We start from the raw sequence: 13,668 nt of genomic DNA, 5'->3' as shown, positions 1-13,668 counted from the left end.
TCCTAGCTATGAAGTCAAGGTCTTGGGGTCAAGTTAGAGTCAGGGTGTTCTTTCCCTGGCCCTTTACCCTACACTGCCCAGGTGTCCAGCAGCCCTCTTCCCTTCCCTGCCCCCCAGGCCCCTCTGCTCTGGTGAAGATGCTGCTCCACCTATTGGCCAAACCTTGACTTGTCACCTGCTCACCTGTATAGGCTCAGCTCTGGGGTTGTCCTCTGGAACCAGCGCTCATCCCTGCCCCACCCATAACCTCCCTGGGCACCCACCAGGCTGTATGCCTATCACTGAAGGGCACATGGGGAAGGCAGCTGTGCAATACTGCCCCACAAAGCCATACACATACAAAGACCCAGACTTCAACTGTCAAATGCTTTGGAGTACTCACCAGTGCTCTGCAACAGCTAGGCCTTGGGGATGCAATGTCTATGAAGGCAAGCATAAGGCTCAAGGAGCTGCAAGTGGCTAGCCCAGCATGGGTGACCGCCATTCGTGCTCCTGGCAGAGCCAGCTGGGGAGGAGAAGCAAAAGCTGAGGCCTAAGCACTAAAATGAACCGGCTTGCCCTTTCTTACCCTGCCCCACCTGAAATGCCGGGCTCTAAGAGCTCAGACCCCTCCCTCTGGAAAGCTCTCCACGGGGAGCATCCGTCCTCCATGGTCTGTTGGCACCACCAGCTGCACCCTGTGTTTCAGAATGCATGAGGAACAAACATATGAAAGATATTAAATGAAGCATAATGTTTTTCACCAGAACACACGAAAGAAATTAAATAGGACATACTGTTACTAAATAGAGTCTGTGTTAATTAGGAAGACTGTTACCAAATAGAAGATGCATCAATTAATAGACCATATTGCTGCTGAGCAGAGCATAGAATCACTAACTACACCAGGCTGCTCCTGCTGGAGCTTTTTTATTTCTCCTGGTTCTCGGCAGGGCTGGGGCGTTGGGGACAGGGAGCTCCTTCAGGTATAGCCTCGGGCAGTTTCACAAAGCCGAAAAGGACTTTGCTGCCCAGATGGATGTCCACAAACATGAGAACATCAGCATCCTGTGTAGAAATGCTCTTCTTAAAGGACCCATTTGTGCTATCACAGCCACACTAGAACTCTGCCAGAGTGAAGCAGGGCAAGATGGCACACACCTTGAATCCCAGCGCTTGGGAGGCAGAGGCAGACAGATCTCTGAATTCTAAGTCAGCCTGGTCTACAGAATGAGTTCTATGACAGCCAAGGATTGTTATACGGAGAAACAAGTCTGTTAAAAAAAAAAAAAGAAAAAGAAAAAAAGTTTCAGAATGGTTGGGTATGGCAGGGGTTTAGGACTGCAAAGCTACTAATCTGGGAGAGCTGTAGTTGGGGGCAGGGCAGCAAAGCCCTGGGGAGGGCCTGGACTGCCCTGAGCCAAGCCCATCGTGGGTGCCCAGGACTTGGGGATGATTCTCCAGCCTCAAGATGATCACCCACCCACTCGTTCTGGACTTGCTTGGCTCCTGTGTGAACTTTGTATTGCTGTGATGAAGCACCAACAAGAAGCACAGTAGTTGGGGCTCTCCACAGGGATGGGACAGACAGAATGAGTCTAAATAGATGTGAGGAGGGTCTAGAGTGCTTTACAAGCTGTGGTCTGGGTAGTCCGGCAATGACTTCTCTCCTGATGGAAAGACCAATAATACAGTAGTGGTTCAGACTGCATGTCTCCGCAGTTCCAGTTTGGGGCGGGAGTCCTGGGAGACTCTAGAGAGCTGTGGGCCTTCAGTCTGTGTGGGAGTCCTGAAAGAGCAGGTTCAAACACCAGTGAAGGGATGCCTCGGCAACAGGTTATGTGAACTTGCTAGGGAGATTGGGGACAAGCATGTGTAGGGAGGCCACTTGTTCATTTCTCTACCACCCAAACTCCCAAAATAATCACAGAAACTATATTAATTAAATCACTGCTTGGCCCATTAGCTCTAGCTTCTTATTGGCTAGCTCTTACATAGTAATTTAACCCATTTCCATTAATCTATGTATCACCACGTGTCAGTGGCTTACCAGCAAAGTTTCAGCATGTCTGTCTCTGATGGCAGCTCCATGCCTTCTCTCTGACCCTGCCTCCTTTCTCCCAGCATTCAGTTTAGTTTTCCCTGCTCTCTTCTGCCTTGCTCTGCTATAGGCTCAAAGCAGTTTCTTTATTAATTAATGGTATTCACAGCATACAGAGGGGAATCCCACATCACCTCCCCTTTTCTGTTTAAATAAAAAGGAAGGTTTTAACTTTAACATAGTAATATTACATAGAATGAAACAGGTATCAAATAAGAATTATAGCTGCAATATTTATATCTACTTTATCTTTTATCATAAGTAAAGAAAAGCTATAACTATAAATTCTTCAACTGGGGGGCTGGAGAGATGGCTCACTGGTTAAGAGTACTGACTGCTCTTCCAGAGGACTCGGGTTCAATTCCCAGCACCCACATGGCAGTTCACAACTGTCTGAAGATCCAGTTGCAGGGGATCTAACACCTTTGTACCAATGCACATAAAAAATAAAGTTAAATAAACCATAAAACATTTTTTAAAATAAATAAATAAATAAATTCTTCAACTGTATCAAAGACTCCAGAAGGATATAATATTACCTAAGTAAACAGGAAGTGCAATGTAAACAATTTCCAAAACTCTAGAATTCACAGACATCTCGCTGCCTGGACAGTCACCCAAAGTTCTTCTGTAATGTTGGAACATCCATCTTCAGCAAACTGACATAGGGGTTACCAAAATAGGAGAAAGGAAGCGGGTTCTACCTGGTAGGAGGGAAATGCTGGCCACACCAGTAAGGGTACTGGTCTCAAACCGGGCAGTGGTGCCACACGCATTTAATCCCAGCACTTGGGAGGCAGAAGCAGGCAGATCTCTGAGTTTGAGGCCAGCCTGGTCTACAAAATGAGTTCCAGGACAGCCAGGACTGCTACACAGAGGAAGCCTGTCTCAAAAAAAAAAGTACTGGTTTCAATATATGAAAGAGGTCACTGTGTTCCCAGACAATGTGTGTAGCTATCCTAAGGATATATATATATATATATATATATATATATATATATATATGTACACTATAGCGAAATAGCCATCATTGGTTGTGTGGTCCATTGCAGAGTTCATAATCAGAACCTTCACAAACAGCTTCAGGGGAAAGAAATTCTGGGTGCAGGTCATTCCAAGGTTTGAAAGCATCTAGGCGCACTGAGATGCCTAAGGCAGGTGGACTGAAATAGCTAATGTCACTGTGAACCATTTCACTCCCCAGCTCTACAGCCAATTAAGTAACAATAACATTCTTAGCATTTGGTCCTGAGATTTAACACAAAATAGAGACTTGGATAATGGGAGCCTTGGATACCGTCTTGGGGTTTCCAGGGCTGTGATAAAATACCATGACAAAAAGAAACTTGGAGAGAAAAGAGTTTATTTAGTTTACACTTTCGTATTGCTGTTCATCATCAAAGGAGGTCAGGACAGCAACTCAAACGGAGGCCGGAGCTGAGGCAGAGACCATGGAAGGATGCCACTGACTGGCTTGCTCCCCATGGCATGTTCAGCCTGCTTTCTTACAGAACCCAGGACCACCAGCCCAGGGGTGGCACCACCCACAATGGGCTGGACCCTCCCCCATCAATCACTAACTAAGAAAATGCTCTACAGGTTGGCCCACAGCCTGATCTTATGGAGGCATTTTCTCAGTTGAGGTGTCCTTCTCTCAGATAACGTGATAGCTTGTGTCAAGTTGATAGCTAGCCAGCACAGATACTAACTTGGACTACAAAATGCCTTGTTACCCTCTCTCCTCAGGTAAAACTGAAAGAACGGCGAAGACCCTTAAATGTTAAAGTACTAGGCTAATTTTAGAAGCTAAACTGCTTTTGATCAAATGCTTGCTGAGAATCCATACAGCCCCTCATCAAATGCTATGAGTGACCACACCACGGGAAGGCCAGTGACCATGGACACTAAAAATGACTTTGTTAAAAACTATGAGCTGGGTCTCTCCTCCTCTTGGTTTTCTCTTATGTTCCAAGGCCTCCTTGTCTAGACCCCTCCACTAGAGTTTTCAGTTCATCCCTTCCAGCGTAGGGACTGAATGCTGATAAGAGCTAGAAAGGCTGTAGAGAAGGCTCCGCAGTCCAGAGCAACCGTTCTTCTTGAAGAGGACCAGGATTTGGCTCTCAGCACCCACATCAGTTAGATTACAATCGCTTGTAAATTCAGCTCCAAAGCATCTGGAGCTCTCTTCTGGGTTCCACAGTTTCTACACACATGTGCAGCACATAAATTCATGCAATCTCACACATGTACATAAATAAGAAAAAAATAATTACATCCTGTTTATTTTTTTTAACATTTATTTATTAATTATGTATACAGTGTTTTCCCTACATATATGCTGCAGACCAGAAGAGGGCAACAGATCTCATTACAGATGGTTGTGAGCCACCATGTGGTTGCTGGGAATTGAACTCAGGACCTCTGGAAAATCAGTCAGTGCTCTTAACCTCTGAGCCATCTCTTCAGCCCCTGATTTTTTTTTTTTTTTTTTTTTTTTTTTGGGTTTTCGAGACAGGGTTTCTCTGTGGCTTTGAAGCCTGTCCTGGAACTAGCTCTTGTAGACCAGGCTGGTCTCGAACTCACAGAGATCCGCCTGCCTCTGCCTCCGAGTGCTGGGATTAAAGGTGTGCGCCACCACCGCCCGGCTCCTTGATTATTTTTTTTTTAAGTCAGGAAAGAAACAAGTTGGAACCAACCTGGGAGGGCTTCTTTTCTGATACTGCTCATACCAGAAACATGGTTCAGACAGGTGAAAGAGGCTGGACACGTTACACCTAAATAAAGAAGGCCGCCACGAACAGCGCCCAAGGAGACTGGACAACATTTCCTCAAAAAGACCCTTTAAAATCAAGATTAAGAAAAGCCTGTTCCTTATAGAGAAAGAGGACAGGGAAGCTGGAGATTAATGTAACCAGAACAGCATCTGTACTAACTGTTCAGCTGGACATGTGTCTACCCTTGTCCCATGAAAACTCAGAAAGCCAAAATTACTTTCTGGGGAGGACAAATGCAACATGGCTCCAGGCTGAGCATAGCATGGCCAGGGCAGACACCCGCTGGTACAGTGCTGACAGATACTTGAGACTTTACCAGCCCACCAGAGTGGGACCAGTGCTCTGGTTCAGATGGTCACCCCCATCACTAGTGTGTATCCCCTGTAACATGAGGGCCTGCTTGTTGGGGTTTCTGTCCTGCCCGGTTCCCGCAGCCATTCAGACCCAAAGAAATCACACAGAGAGTCTGCATTACTTATAAACTGATTGGCCCATTAGCTCAGGCTTCTTGCTAACTCTTGTAACTTATATTAACCCATTGTTCTTATCTATATTAGCCACATGACTCAGTACCTTTTTCAGTGGGGCAGGTCACATCCTGCTTCTCCAGTGGTCTGGGCAGGACTGGGGAAAGAGCTTTCTTCTTCCCAGAATTCTCCTGTTCTCATAAGCCCACCTCTACTTCCTGTCTGGTTGCTGGGCCAATCAGTGTTTACTTAAAACATGATTGACAGAATACAGACAATTCTCCCACACCAATCCCCTACACGCCAGAGTCAACCTCGATTGTCACATCTTTGATGCGCTCTTTTGACTCCAGTGGGGTCCCTTGATGTGCACATCTACATACATAGATGTTGTTGGCATGCAGAGAGCAGTCCCTGGCGGATTTAAGGCTAGGAAGCAAACGGCAGCAGGATTTGGGTCCATGCTATTCAGAAGGCCTAAGCATCCAGCTTTCTCTGACCTGGCCCAGCCCTGGTGGCATTGCTGAGGCCCCCTCAGTCTGACTAACAGGGTGACTGACCTCTCTCCAGTCCCTGGGCCTCAGGAGTAACCAGAACTCCAGGCTGGACAAGGACAGCATCTTTTACACCTGAGTGCTCCATTTTCACAGGTGTCTCCCTCGCGAGCAGACCTGATCAGCCTCCCAAGTGAAGCTGAGGCAGCGTTGACTGTGACAAAGACCAACCAGATTGGGCCCAGCAGTCATTTCAGAATCTCCTTTTCAGTGACAGCTGAGGGGGCAATGGAAGATGGACAAAGTCATGCCCTGTGCACTCCCCAGGGGCAAGAAAGCCCTGAGGCTTATCCCGTCCCACACCCAGGAGTGGGCTGAGAACATTCCCAAAGAAACCAATGGTCACTGCAGAGGGTCTTGGTCAGGCTGCTGGTCATTTGAAAAAGGCTGTCTGTGCACAGGGAATTCTGGATGAAAGAGGTAAGTACCTGCCCACATTACCTCCAGGCAGGTGGGGGCCTAGCTTACGGAAAATGCAGTGTGGGGGAACCATGGCTGGGGGTCCCAGGAAGCTTTGTCCTCCCCTGTGGGCCACCACATGGCAAAGCACACTTCCACAGGAGCTCTTGTATGTGCCTGAGAACAAATAAGTGTAACGTGTCCTTGGACCCTAGGACCTTCCGGGGGTGAGGGAGGCAACAAAATAGCCCAACAAGATGACTGAAAACTTAAAAGGAGGGGCTGCTTCTTCTGAGGGATCTGAGGGTTCAAACCTTAGTTTCATCTCTTTCTGCCCCAGGACCCCATTCTTACCTTGATCTGTGTTTTTGACAATGACAAGCAAGAGACCAAGTGGATTTAGTATAAGTGGGGCCTAGAGTCTGCTGCACCATAGACCCGCACACCATCCAGTCCAACCCGTGCACTCCATTGTCATGGTGTGCCCATCAGTTCCCCCCAGCTTGTCTCTGCCCCAGGGAGTGCTCTATGGTGGCCTCATAGCCATGATGGCTATTGGTTGCTCCATTGATGCGGTTATAGTCAATTGGACAAAAAGGAGATGGGGCCTGGCTGAAGGAAGTAGGCAGGTTCCTGGTGATGTGCCTTTGAAGGATACGCCTCCTGCCCCCTTCCCTCTCTCTTTATGTCCCCTGGTTGTCGTGAAGTAAGATGAATGGCCTCCTCTGTCACGCCCTTTCATTACGATGCTCCACCTCACCACTGGCCCAAAAGCAATGGATCCAGTCAGTCCCAGATGGACACCTCTGAGCCCATGAGCCCAAATGTCTTTCCTCGTAGGTGTCCTCACAGGTTGTCACAGAGACAGGATGCTTATTAACACAGTAGTAAAGTACTTTCCATCCTCCCACCTGGACAAACATTCCTTTAAGATGCCCACGCTGAAAAACAAGCTTAACTCTATTAGCAGCAAATGCTGGAATAATGTCTTCATGTAGGGTTGGTTGGTTGGATGAGCGGCAGCAGGACCCACCAGACTCGGCAGCAGTTGGACCTTGCTTCCCCAAGTAACTTTTTCTGAATTCATTTCAGCAAACCCAGTAATTATGCTGTTAGAGTCCCACATTTCCCTCATAATTTGTGCTCCTTATTCCATTTTGAGAAGCTTTTCCCAGTTGAAGCAGATGCTACGACACCATCAATTAAATTGTTCAAGCAAATGTTTATAGCTGTGAAAGAGACACTCATTTTGTATATCACGGTCAGACCCGTCATGAGGTTGCCAATGACATTGTTATTACAGAAAATATTACTGCCTAAAAATGCTCTCATAGAAACCGCTACAACACATAGCACAATAGTCTGCTACTGTGTAAAAGACCCACCGGTGTGCCTAAATCATCCTTTCAGACGGATCAGTGCTGACATTCTGTTTTGTAGCTGAGAATGACCCCAACTTCCTGAGTGCAGGTATATGCCATCCTGTCTAGCTTCTAAAATATTGTTTTTAAAGATTTATTTACTTTTATGTGTTTGGGTATTTTGCCTGCATGTATGTGTACTATGTGTATATAGTACCAATATAGGCCAGAAGAGGGCATCAGATCCTGAAAAATAGAGTTGCTGATGATAGCCACCACATGGTGCTGGGAACTGAACTGGGGTCCTCTGCAAATGTAGCCAGTGCTCTCCAGTCATCCCTCCAGTCCCTTTAAGAAAGGAGACTATTACTTTACTCAAGTCTCTCTCCAGTTGAATTTGCCGTTATCTAGAACAGCAGAAAGTGGTCTTATATAAGCCCTGGAAATCATTTTTCTGTAAATTATCTCCCTCACAAGAATGCAAATATTTCCACTACTTTAGATTTGACCAGGATGCTATCTTTGCTACCTCTATAATATAAAGGTTTTTTTTTTTCCAGTAGAAAGAAGTTATTCTTTCTCCAATTAAAAAGATATTTAAAATTTGTCAAAAGATAAAATAGTCAACCTTTTTTGTGTTTTGTTTATTTTGTTTTGTTTTTTAGGAAGTCTTGGCTAGCACTATCAACAGCAACCAGCATATCAAGTGACAGGAACAGAGGGCACTGAACAGGGTTTCATGTTCTCTGGAAGCCAAGCTTGATTTCTCGGAGACTGTGCTGCTCTCTTCTGCTGCATCTTGAACACTATAAATCAGATCTAATCGCTCTTACGGCACTCAGTCGCTGTTCCCTCTGAGGATCTGGGAGCAATGAGAAAGGCGGAGCATGCATGTTGAATAGAGATGTTCTGCCTTTTGGACACACACAGAACCCACCGACTACCATCGCTGAATTACTCCAATCCTCAAAGTCACATCTCCATATACAAAGTCGAGCTCTGCAGAGGACCTGGCATAAAATGGCATAACAAGCCTAGTTTGGCCTGTGCACCTTTTCCTTAACCTAGCCAGGGAGTCAAGATCACAGTCACCCTCGACAAACTTTTTGTTGTTATTGTTTTTCTTTAAATATTTACTTATGTGTACATGTGCATGCGTGTGTGAATTTATCTGCACTACATGAGTCCAGGTGCCTGCGAAGTTCAGTTGTACTGGACCTCATGGAACTGGGATTACAGGCAGTTGTAAGTAGTCTTGTAAGGCTGTAAGCCTTGTGCTGGGAACAGAATCAGAGTTCTTTGCAGAGCAGTGTTTTAACCACTATACTACCTCTCCAGCCACGTTTATTTGGTGTCTAGAATGCAACTGAATCCTTTCGAGTGAAATGATTTGCAGTGTACAAGGTCCAGGTCCTCCTCGATCCTCCACCATCGTACTCACAACAGGAAGGGGCTTGCACAGTCGGAGGCTGCAGCTCACAGACAATCACAGGTAGGAAAATGACAGGAACTTCCTTTCTTTCAATTTCCAGTGCACAGTGTGGAGCAGAACAGAGGAGAGAATGGAGACCTCTTGCCCCCAGGGCCCAAAGAGCAGATACACAGGGCTTCCCGCCCAAGAGGTGCTCTTTCTGGAGAGCAGGGCCCAGTACTTGCTCGCCTGCTCTGGCAGCCCAGGCTGTCACTCCATGTCAGAGTGGAGGAGCATAGCGAAGCAGCCCAGCAAGGGACAGGCCCCATGCCAAGTAGCTGAAGAACAAGCCAATATCCTCAACTACCCAGCCTCATGTTCTGCCAAGAAGAGGCAAGATGGTGATGGCAGAGGACATATAGGAATCACACATTTCTACATCCGCACCAGGCTGGGGTCCAAAGGAAATGCAAGTCAAGTCCAAGGTGAAGAAAACACTGCAAACAGCAGCTGCAGCACCATGCTAAACACAGATGAGATCCACGGGGAGTCCCCGGCCACTCAGACCTACTGTTTATTCAGTGTCTGGCATGGAATGAAAAGTCAGAAAGTATGTAGAGACCTGCTCTGCAATCAACATTCTGTGCTCAGAATGTTCTACAGCCTTTACTTCCCTCTTCTGCAGCGTCTTGGATATCACCTAAATTAGCTCTAATTGCTTTAGTGTATATTTCAGTGTATATTCTTCTTGTGTTTCTGAGGGTGATCAGAAGGTCAAATGTGACACACATTGAATCGAGATGCTTCGTGCGCAGACACAAAACCCATCAACTGTAACTGTGGGATGCCCCAGTAGTGTGAGTCCACAGGCTCCAGCAATGGACAGTCAGGGGCATGCAATGCACACAAGGACTCTGCCAGAGAATTTCCAGATGAAGACGGATACAACCCATGAAAAGAGACGATAAACAGAAACTCAATAGCAACAGAAATCCAAGACCTGAAAACTCTACCACAGTGTCTGATGTAAAAGCATGCAGGCGGCTGGGTGTGATGTGCACTCAGGGGGCTAAGGCAGGTGGGTCTCAAGTTTAAGACCAGTTTAGGACACAAACTGGGATCCTGTGTTTGTTTGTTTGCTCGTTTAATTCAATTAAAAGTTAAAATGTATTGGCAAAGCTTCTGGGCACTGTAAAATTTGAAGTGACCAGAAGTAATCCAAAACTAAGCAACAAAAGAGTTGTTTTAAAGATGAGGAATAAGATACAAAGAGTGAGTGCCTGGGACCAAGCGGTAAGACATATGTAACCAGAATCCCAGCAGGGGTAAAAGAAAGTAAAGGTGACATTGTAGGAATTATTAATCTTTTCTCAAATTTAACCCCCCAAAACCCCACAGATTTCAAAGTTTAATAAACCCAAGCAGCAGGATAAATGCAAAGAAAATGCATCCAGGAAGAAATCATCAAGAAAGAAAGAAAGGAAGGAAGGAAGGAAGGAAGGAAAATGGAAGAAAAGAAAAAGAAAACTCTCAGATGCAGCCAGAGAAAAAGAAAAACCCATCATACACACAAGGGAAGGGAAGCTGGGGAGACAAAAGATATGATTCTTGACCTAGTGAAAACATCCTAGAAACAGGAAGGCAGAGGGAACACATTTTACTTTCTTTTTCTTTCTTTGCAGTACTAGAACTTGAACCCAGGGCTTCATACATGCCAGGGAAGTGCTCTCCCAATCAGCTGTATTCTAAGTACAGAGAGAAGACATTTCCACACACAGAAACTGAGTGAGCCCATTTCTGGTGTGCATCTGTTGAGAGAAATGCTTTAGGCCAAACTGGAAGCCATACAACACCAGATAAAGAAGGTCATGAGGGAATGGAATTATGAGTATGTATGCTCTTCCTCTCCTTAATTTTCTCAAAGAAAATTTGAAATCAAAATAATAGTGCATTATAAAGCTCATAAAACAAATACATGCGAATTATATGCAACAATAGCACAAAGGACAAGAGGGAAATGGAGTAAATGTTGAAGTCTTTATCCTAACCATCAAATAGTATAGAATAACTTCAAAGAACAATCTCTAAAAGAACAACAGAGAATAACATAGCTAAAAAACCTTGGAAGAAGATAAATTCTTAAAATGTTTAAGTCAGTTACTCCAAAAAGATGAGGGGAAAAGTAACAATTGTCAAATATCAAACAGACAAGTAGAAACAATTAACAAAGTTATAGGTAGACTTAAACCCAGTGACATCAATAACTGCATTAAATATAAATAGTCCAAATAGTCCAATTAAAAGAGCATGGCAGTCTGGATAAAAAAATAACCAAAGCTTCTTGTGCTTGTTTAACAGTTTAACAAAATCCTTACTTTGCCGGGATGATGGGTGCTGATCAGGTGGGGCTGAAGACCTAGGGATTAATAAGAAACCAGATGGGTGGGGTGGTGCACACCTTTAATCCCAGCACTTGGGAGGCAGAAGTAGGTAGATCTCTGTGAGTTTGAGAACAGCCCGGTTTACAGAGGGAGTTCCAGGACAGCCTGGGCTACACAGAGAAACTCTAACTTGAAAAACTAAACCCCTCCCAAAAAGAAGAAAAAGAAGAAACCAGCATCACTGGGGTGAAGTCTTCTGGAAAGTGTTTCCTCAGGGTCAGTACACCGAAGCTGTGCTCCAGAAGTGGCCAAGGTTGTACTTCCTGTTGGCAGCTGAACTTGGCAGTGTAAGAGTCACCCAGGTGGTACTGGTTTTGAAGGCATGAAGGGGTCATGGAGAGCAGCTGAGGCTTAGCACTGTGTGACAGGGCTGGGGTCTCTGAAGAGAGTCCGAGAGAGGTTACTGGTGAAAGTACAGCCCAGTTGCACCAAGGGATCCCAGCATTTTTGGAGATACCAGTGCCATGGGGTGACCACTAGGAACATCAGCAGCAATAGAGTGGAGCCAGCTATCGTCTAGGAGACAAGCTGTGTGTGCTGCATAGGGAAGGGCTGCGGAGTGACCCAAGCCCCTTGGAGGAGTCCAGAAGATTGCGAGTGAATCCCAGACAACCGCACATTGAGTCACACTGTCGGAGTTTAGTATTGCTTGGTTCGGGTGGTGACTATGCCCTGGTTCTTCCATGTTGAGAAACGTATTTAATTTTGATTTTTATAGAAGCCCACAACTGAAAGACTTTGAACTTTTAAAAGAGATTTTGGGGTTTTAAAGAGATTGGATAATTTTTTTTTCAAGACAGGGCTTCTATGTAGTTTTTGGTGCCTGTTCTGGAACTAGCTCTTATAGATCAGGTTGGCCTCAAGCTCACAGAGATTTGCCTGCCTCTGCCTCCCGAGTGCAGGGATTAAAGGTGTGTGCCACCGCCACCCAGCAAGATTAGATATTTTAAAGAGATTAAATTTTTCAAGTGTTTGAATTTGTAAAGACTGGGACTTTTAAACTTATTTATAAATGTTTTATATCGTGACATTAATAGTAACATGCCATTTTGGGGATAAATGAGATAGGAAAGGTTCTAGTTCAAAGATGATGTGTGTTGTGGGAGGTCCTCCCACTCCTCCAGCCTATCACCGCTGAGGTACCAGCCCACTGGGGCGTGGTTTCTCTCCCTTTAAAAAAGCGGCCACTTCCCTCTTCTCGCTCTCTTCACTTCCTGCTCCGCCTGCGACTAGACTCCTTTCCTGGTTGTGAAGAGGGCTGTTGCCTGGGACAGTGATCTGTAAGTTTTTTCCCCTTTAAATAAATACCACCCTAATAATCATAACCCCGAATTGGTGTGGCATTGTTTGTGACTTACGCCTTCAGATGTGTTTGTGTGTCATGTTGACTGGTGGCTAGTTGTGCTGACTAGTTTTTATTAAGTAGACACAAACTAGAGTCATCAGTGAGGAGGGAGCCTCAACTGAGAAAGCCTCCATAGGCTGGGCTGTAGGCAAGCCTGTAGGCCATTTTCTTAATTAGGGATTAATGGAAGAAGGTCCAGTCCATTGTGGGTGGTGCCATTTGTGGGCTGGTGGTCCTGGGTTCTATAAGAATGCAGAATGAGCAAACCAGTAAGCAGCACTCTCCACGGCCTCCTGCCTCCAGGTTCCTGCACTCACTGCTTTTGATGGTGAACCATTATAAGGGAACTGTGAGTGACATAAACCCTTTCCTTCCCAAGTTACTTTTGGCCATGGTGTTTTATCACAGCAAGACTAACCCTAACTAAGACAATGTGATAGACCCATGTCTCCCGTGAACATGGACACAGAAATTCTGAGCACAGTAATGGTAATTGACGCACTATGGAAAAGTATAGCTTAGCCTAGGAATACAAGGTTAGTTCAAGCACTGCAACTCAGTTATCCTAACTCATCATGCTAACAAGATAGAGGAGAGATAACCCTGTGATTATCTTAAATGCAGCACCAGCACTTGTGAAACTTCAGCACACATCTGTAAGAATTTGGGGGAAGTTCCTGACTTGGTGAAGCATCTCTATAGAAAACCTACATCTCTGAGGGGGTGTGTTCCCCTTAAGATCAAGAACAAGACAATGGCTCTGCTCTCTGCTCTTTTCAGTCCTGAGCTGGAGGACCCAGTCAAAAGAACAAGGCAAGAAAAAGAAAGATTAGAAA

The sequence above is a fragment of the Microtus oregoni genome, unplaced genomic scaffold (assembly GCF_018167655.1).
Source record: "Microtus oregoni isolate MIOR12 unplaced genomic scaffold, Mior012 000019F_ref0000042, whole genome shotgun sequence".
NCBI lineage: Eukaryota > Metazoa > Chordata > Mammalia > Rodentia > Cricetidae > Microtus > Microtus oregoni.
The sequence above is the reverse complement of the archived record's forward strand: the minus strand, read 5'-3'. Positions refer to the sequence as shown.